The sequence below is a fragment of the Adiantum capillus-veneris genome, chromosome 12, assembly GCF_014529385.1.
Source record: "Adiantum capillus-veneris isolate H3 chromosome 12, ASM1452938v2, whole genome shotgun sequence".
Classification (NCBI taxonomy): domain Eukaryota; kingdom Viridiplantae; phylum Streptophyta; class Polypodiopsida; order Polypodiales; family Pteridaceae; genus Adiantum; species Adiantum capillus-veneris.
Genome location: NC_140942.1, coordinates 53,998,142 through 54,004,101, shown reverse-complemented (window position 1 = coordinate 54,004,101; position 5,960 = coordinate 53,998,142). Strand labels below are relative to the sequence as shown.

The 5,960-nt window shown below is 42.0% G+C and overlaps 1 pseudogene; it reads left to right on the top strand.

Annotated features, from left to right (window-relative positions):
• The first annotated feature begins 2,832 nt into the window (after positions 1-2,832).
• LOC147445754 (uncharacterized) lies at positions 2,833-3,844 on the top strand (annotated as a pseudogene).
• Positions 3,845-5,960: the final 2,116 nt, after the last annotated feature.

Genomic DNA, 5,960 nt, shown 5'->3' with positions numbered 1-5,960 from the left:
TACCTTAAAGATCTAGCCGACGAGGAGAGTTGAACTCAAGACCTGTTATGAGAGAGAGAGATAGAGAGAGAGGGAGGGGGGGGGGGGGGGGGGTTGGAGAATGTTAAAGCTGGTATTTATTATGCTAGTTCAAATGTAGAAATGACATATGTGAGAACATAGATTTTCACTCTATATTTGTTTCACCACCTTTCATGGAAATGAACTACACCAAATACTTGGACAATACTATAGTGCTCAAAGGGTGTCGGGTACAACTTTACCTATTTAGCTCTTCAAAAGGTAACGCTTAAATTAACTTCTCTATCAGTTGGAACAAATTATTACCTTCAGTTTGATGAAACCATTCCATGAAACAATAGTTAGTCTAGTAATGGTTCCTTTTGTGATAAGATCCCATTACCATATTAGAAAATCTCAAAATATTGTCCAAGCCTTCAAATTTCTCATCAATCCAGCAAATAACAACAATATTATAGGATCATGTTTGACCTTGCCTCTCTTGGAAAACTATGCACATCAAGGTTGCCTCAATCTCTCTCTCTTACTCTGCTAAATCTTCCTCTCTCTCTCTCTCTCTTTCTCTCTCTCTCTCTCTCTCTTTCTCTCTCTCTCTCTCTCTCTCTCTCTCTCTCTCTCTCTCTCTCTCTCTCTCTCTCTCTCTCTCTCTCTCTCTCTCTCTCTCTCTCAAATTTGTCTTCATCTTTGGAGACCTCTACCTTTCTCAAAAGTGTGCTTTACATCGATTGAAGAAAGGCACCAACCAACCTTTCATGTGCCAAAAGGGTGACAGCCGATCCCCCTACATGTGACCCCTACTGGCTCCTCAAAAAAGAAAATAGCCCCGAATATTCCCTTCTCCTTTGCCTCTATGTGAGCTCCTCCTCCCCTCCTTGGGCAGCCTACCTCCCCACTTTCCCCCTCCTCCTCCTGCCTCCGTTCCCCACCTCTCACTCCCCCATTCCGATGGCACAGGCCTGTTGTTAACCCTTCCGTTACCTCCCTAACCTAGAAGGTTGCAAAACTCCAACCCTAACTTTCTTATTAGAGCATCATAGATCCCTTTATTCTCCAAAATAACACAAGCCATTCTCTAAGATTTTTCTATTTTTATTTGCCTCCCAGCTATGGCAGAGGCGAGGGCTGAAGGTGTCTGCAAGGTTGAGAACTTAGATAGTGTCGAGCAACGGTGATCCACCTTCCCCAGAGTCCTATCATGCACCCTACGCAAGGGAATATATATATATATATATATATATATATATATATATATATATATATATATATATATATATATATATATATAGAGAGAGAGAGAGAGAGAGAGAGAGAGAGAGAGAGAGAGAGAGAGAGAGAGAGAGAGAGAGAGAGAGGCCTCCTCTGCAGGTGATTAGCCATGATGTCCTCCACCACCCTTCTATAGGGTTCTGTTCATGCAATCCCTTGAGTGCCAAATGGCATCTTACCTTTCCTAGCACATTCTTTTTAGCTACCTATTTTTGCTCGAACCTTCTTTCTAATGAAGCATCTCCAGTCATTCTGTCTAATAAAGCATTAAAAAGGATTGGGTACACCCTAATTTGAACACTTCCCTTTTGATAGAGCGGAAAATCGGCCAGTTTTCATAACCTCTACAGCAGGAGAGCTCCAGGTCGCCATAGCCAAGTAGCTTCTTATCTACTGCTCTCTCACTCTCCTCTCAGCCTCGCCAAGATGCATGAGATCTTGCATGTGCAGGGGGCCAATGCGGCAAATAGCGACTGGCTTTGCTTATAATTGGGAGAGAGAGATAAGACGATAAATACAGAGAGAGGTCTGTGTTCGGGACGTCCATGATGAGAGATGCCCTAAGCCTTCGATCCTTTCTTCGTCTTTCACACTCTAGCTCAGCGAGCTGCATAGGGCTAGAAGCTCCGTGAGGTTGTGAACTTGTGAAAGAGAGAGTGGGTACGCGACGTACATGAGAGATGCTGATGAATAATGACACCACTGCTCAGTTGCATTACTCAGGCGTTCATATGTCCCTTGCAAATACGGGAATATCTTCCTTAATGAGTCATAGAAATTTTGGAATGATCGCAATGTTTACATGATTACAGTGTAAAGTCCAGAAGAAACATAAGGATCAGAGTGCACTACCGACAGATCATGTCATCTGCTTGTACTCAAGAGCATAGTTTGACCGATGGAAACACTTGAGGTTACTCAACAAAGAGAAATGGCTTGCATAGTTAAGTGGTCTCTTGTGCATTAGCCACTGCACATGTGATTTATCAGAGCTTGAGAAATCCACGGAGGGCCCCGACATCTTCAAGCACAATGGAGAAGGACGTAGTAGCAGCCCTCCTCCTGCGTTTCAAGCCTCACATGCAGAAAATGGCATGGTGAGTGCAAAATTTGCTCCTGCAAGGTGAAACTACCAATCGGTGTTGTGTTATGCATGCGTGCGTGCATGTGTTTTCCTCTTCTTGAGGTTTCCCACCAGTAAAGCATTACGAAAATAATGTGTGTGTGTGATATGTTTATCTTCAATTGCCTCCTTCAATATAGCCTACAATATAGTTGTACAAGACTGATCACAGGGTTTGTATTCTTGGGCATCAAAATTAATGCATACACAGAGAAAGATATGACAATATGATTGACAGGGAGACTAGTCATCTCTCTCGAGAACATTTCTGATGATTTTGTGTATGTATGATGCTGACAGATAGAGCGCATCACAACTATGGCAGCCAAGTACATTGGTGACGGTGGGCGACATTTTTTGCCTCTTCACCAATAGGGTCAGGAAGCCCACTAGATGCAGCATTGCAGGTCCCACTCCCCACAATGGGAGGAGGGGCTCCGTCGGCCGAGCCAACAATTGCAGAAATAGCGGCACCGCCTTTTGGATTGACAAAAGCCGAAAAGCCCTTGGTAGTAGAATTGGCAGTGGCATCTATGGAAGAGCTTTTACAGGTGGCTCAAGCTAGGGAACCCTTGTGGGTAGCTGGTGGTAGTCAAAAGCCTGGTGCTATCCAGGTGATGGAACAAGAGGTATACCTTCAGAGATTCCCAAGAGGGATTGGGCCCACGCCTCCGGGCCTCACTTCCAAGACTTCCCAACACACAGGATTGGTCATCATGACTTTTACTTCTCTAGTGGAGTCTTTTATGGATGCGGTATGTTTCATATTCAGGTGCATGCATGGTTTCATAAGGATGGCACTCTTTCTTTCAGTGTAAGAATGCATATGGCTAGGTTGATACTAGGTTGAATATGGCTTGGTTAAGAATTGAAGAGTTTTGGTCATATTTCTGCTCTACTTATTTGATTTGATGGCACCACATTGGTCTTAGCCTCAGTTGATCCCATGGCTGGAATCTTGTTTAATATAGCTTAACCGTTTCTCATTTCCAGAATCGTTGGGCTGCAATGTTCTCTTCGATCGTCTCAAGGGTAAGAATAGTGGAGGTCCTTTCAACGGGGGTTGCTGGAACTTATGATGGGGCTATTCAACTGGTAAGTGAACTTGTAAAGAGATGAGTATGTATCTGCTATTATATAATGTCAAGAACTTCTTCTAAGGCAGCCTATGTAGAATCTTTTGATAACCGAGTGTGGTTGGTATTGTCTAGAATCTTCTCTTGTACAAATAGGTACTTGGTATGGTGGACTGGTTCAATGGACAGTGTTCGAACAGGCCCCTATGAGCAAATCTTCTGCCTTGATAACTTCGTCTTTGGCCAGTCCGGAGCTGGCAACAAGTGGGCCAAGGGTCACTACACCAAAGTCGCGGAGCTCATTGATTCTACCCTTGACATTGTCCGCAAAGAGGCTGAAAACTGTGAGTGCCTTTAAGATCTCATAATATCGTTCTTTATTCTATTTTATTATGTGAAATGTTGTTCGTCATACCTTCTTTGCCATTTCTCCGATGGTACAGTTCCATTTATGTCTGGTATAATGATTCTGTTATCAGTTCTGTTTATATTTGACAATGTAGCTAGCCTCAATCGTCTTGTTTGAAAATAATGTTCACATCTTTCCTCAGTGAGGGTTTTAAGAACAATGTTCAGATCTGTCTTCAATGAAGGTTGTCAGATTTCTCTAAGTGAAATTTTCATCTCTGCTGTTCTAACTTCTCTAGCTTCGTAGTATCCACCCTCACTTGGCAGACATTGGCTTTAGATCTACGCTCACCACTCCCAGCCAGTGCTGGATTCCAAATTTGTTTCAAGTTAGCAAGGCTTTGCCACAAACTCTTTCTTCAATTCATGTTGATCTGTAAATTGTATATTGTTTCTATGCTTGAGATGTTTGTCTATACGCTATGATGCAAGCTTCTGTAGTGGCAAAAGCTTCAATGTCTTCATCATTGTGTCATTAATCCTACCGAACTGGTTGATGGTGTGTTGTATACTTGGAACATCGGGTTTTTTCTTTATGTTGTAGCTACATCTCATAAAAAAGCTAGCTTTTCTCTATTGATGAATTAAATCTGTGACTGCTTTCTTTGAGGCCTTTGTTTTGTAGTTCAAGTTTGCATTCTCAACAGCTTCCTTGGGCCTCATTTTATTAAGCTTCCTCTTTTTAGAATTCTTCGGCAAGGATGATGACGATGCAAGGAGGAGTGCTGACACTCACGATGGGAGGCCAACACCTTGCAAGCGAAGCGATTGCCAGACGAAGGGTGGGTTCTCAGTTCACTTTAGGCATGACTCATTTTTACCTACTCAATGCCCTTAGGCTTTAGCTATGGCGTTCGAGTCCTAACCTACTAATCAATGATGTTTAGTCTTGACGTCTCGAACTGCTAGAGCTGGTGTTCGATCGTGTGCTGGCCTCCCATCGTGTGTTGACACTCATGATGGGAGGCCAACACCTTGCAAGCGAAGCGATTGCTAGACGCAGGGTGGGTTCTCAATTCACTTTAGGCGTGACCCTGCTCAATGCCCTTAGGCTTTAGCTATGGCGTCTGAGTCCTGATCTGCTAATCAGTGACGTTTAGTCCTGACGTCCCGAATTGCTAGAGCTGGCATCCGAGTCTCGACTTCTTCCAACACAGCCGCCAACGTTTTTGAGTCCTTGAGCCTCTCGTTGTCTATTCAATGCATTAAATTGGCTTTTAGATCATAGTTTGAAGCATCTATCGGTAGTTACACTAAATCTTGTCACATTTTGTCAAATGTTTTCAAGGCAAGCTCAAAATCTAGCTTAGATTTTGCAAGTTAGTGATACTTACAATTTTGGGTGGAAGTGTTGTGTTAACTCAATAAAGAATGTACTTAATCTCAAACTAGATGTGTGAGATCATAGCGTTAAAGATTTTAAGATCGTTAATTTCTTTTACATGTAGCTACAAATTTTATAGTCTCAATTTCTCACATGGTCATATGGCTTGACCGGGTGTGTTATCTTGAGCTATAGTTTCTTGCCAAGACACGTTTAGAATACCTTGGGTTTATGTGTTACACATACACAATGTTTTTATTTTGTATATAATTACAAATATAGACACATCTACCATACGTTGGGTCTATGTGTCACACATACACATTGTTTTTATTTTGTATATAATTACAAATCTAGTCTCAATTTGTCACATGGTCATATGGCTTGACCGGGTGTGCCATCTTGAGCTATCGATTTCTACCTTTAGTTCTTCTAGCTATCTATATGGCTTGATTGGGTCTCTTGAGCTATCCATTCTTACTAAACGTGTAGTTGTGCTTCTTTTTACGATAAAAAGCGTTAAAAGATTTTAAGATGGTTAGTTTCTTTTACATGTAGTTACAAATTCTGTAGTCTCAATTTCCCACATGGTCATATGGCTTGATCGGGTGTGTTATCTTGAGCTATAGTTTCTTGTCAAGACACATCTAGCATATCTTGGGTCTATGTGTTATACCACCACTTTGAAGTTATATTTCTTTGACTCTAATGAAAATGTGTTTGATTTTCACGTGTAAGATAA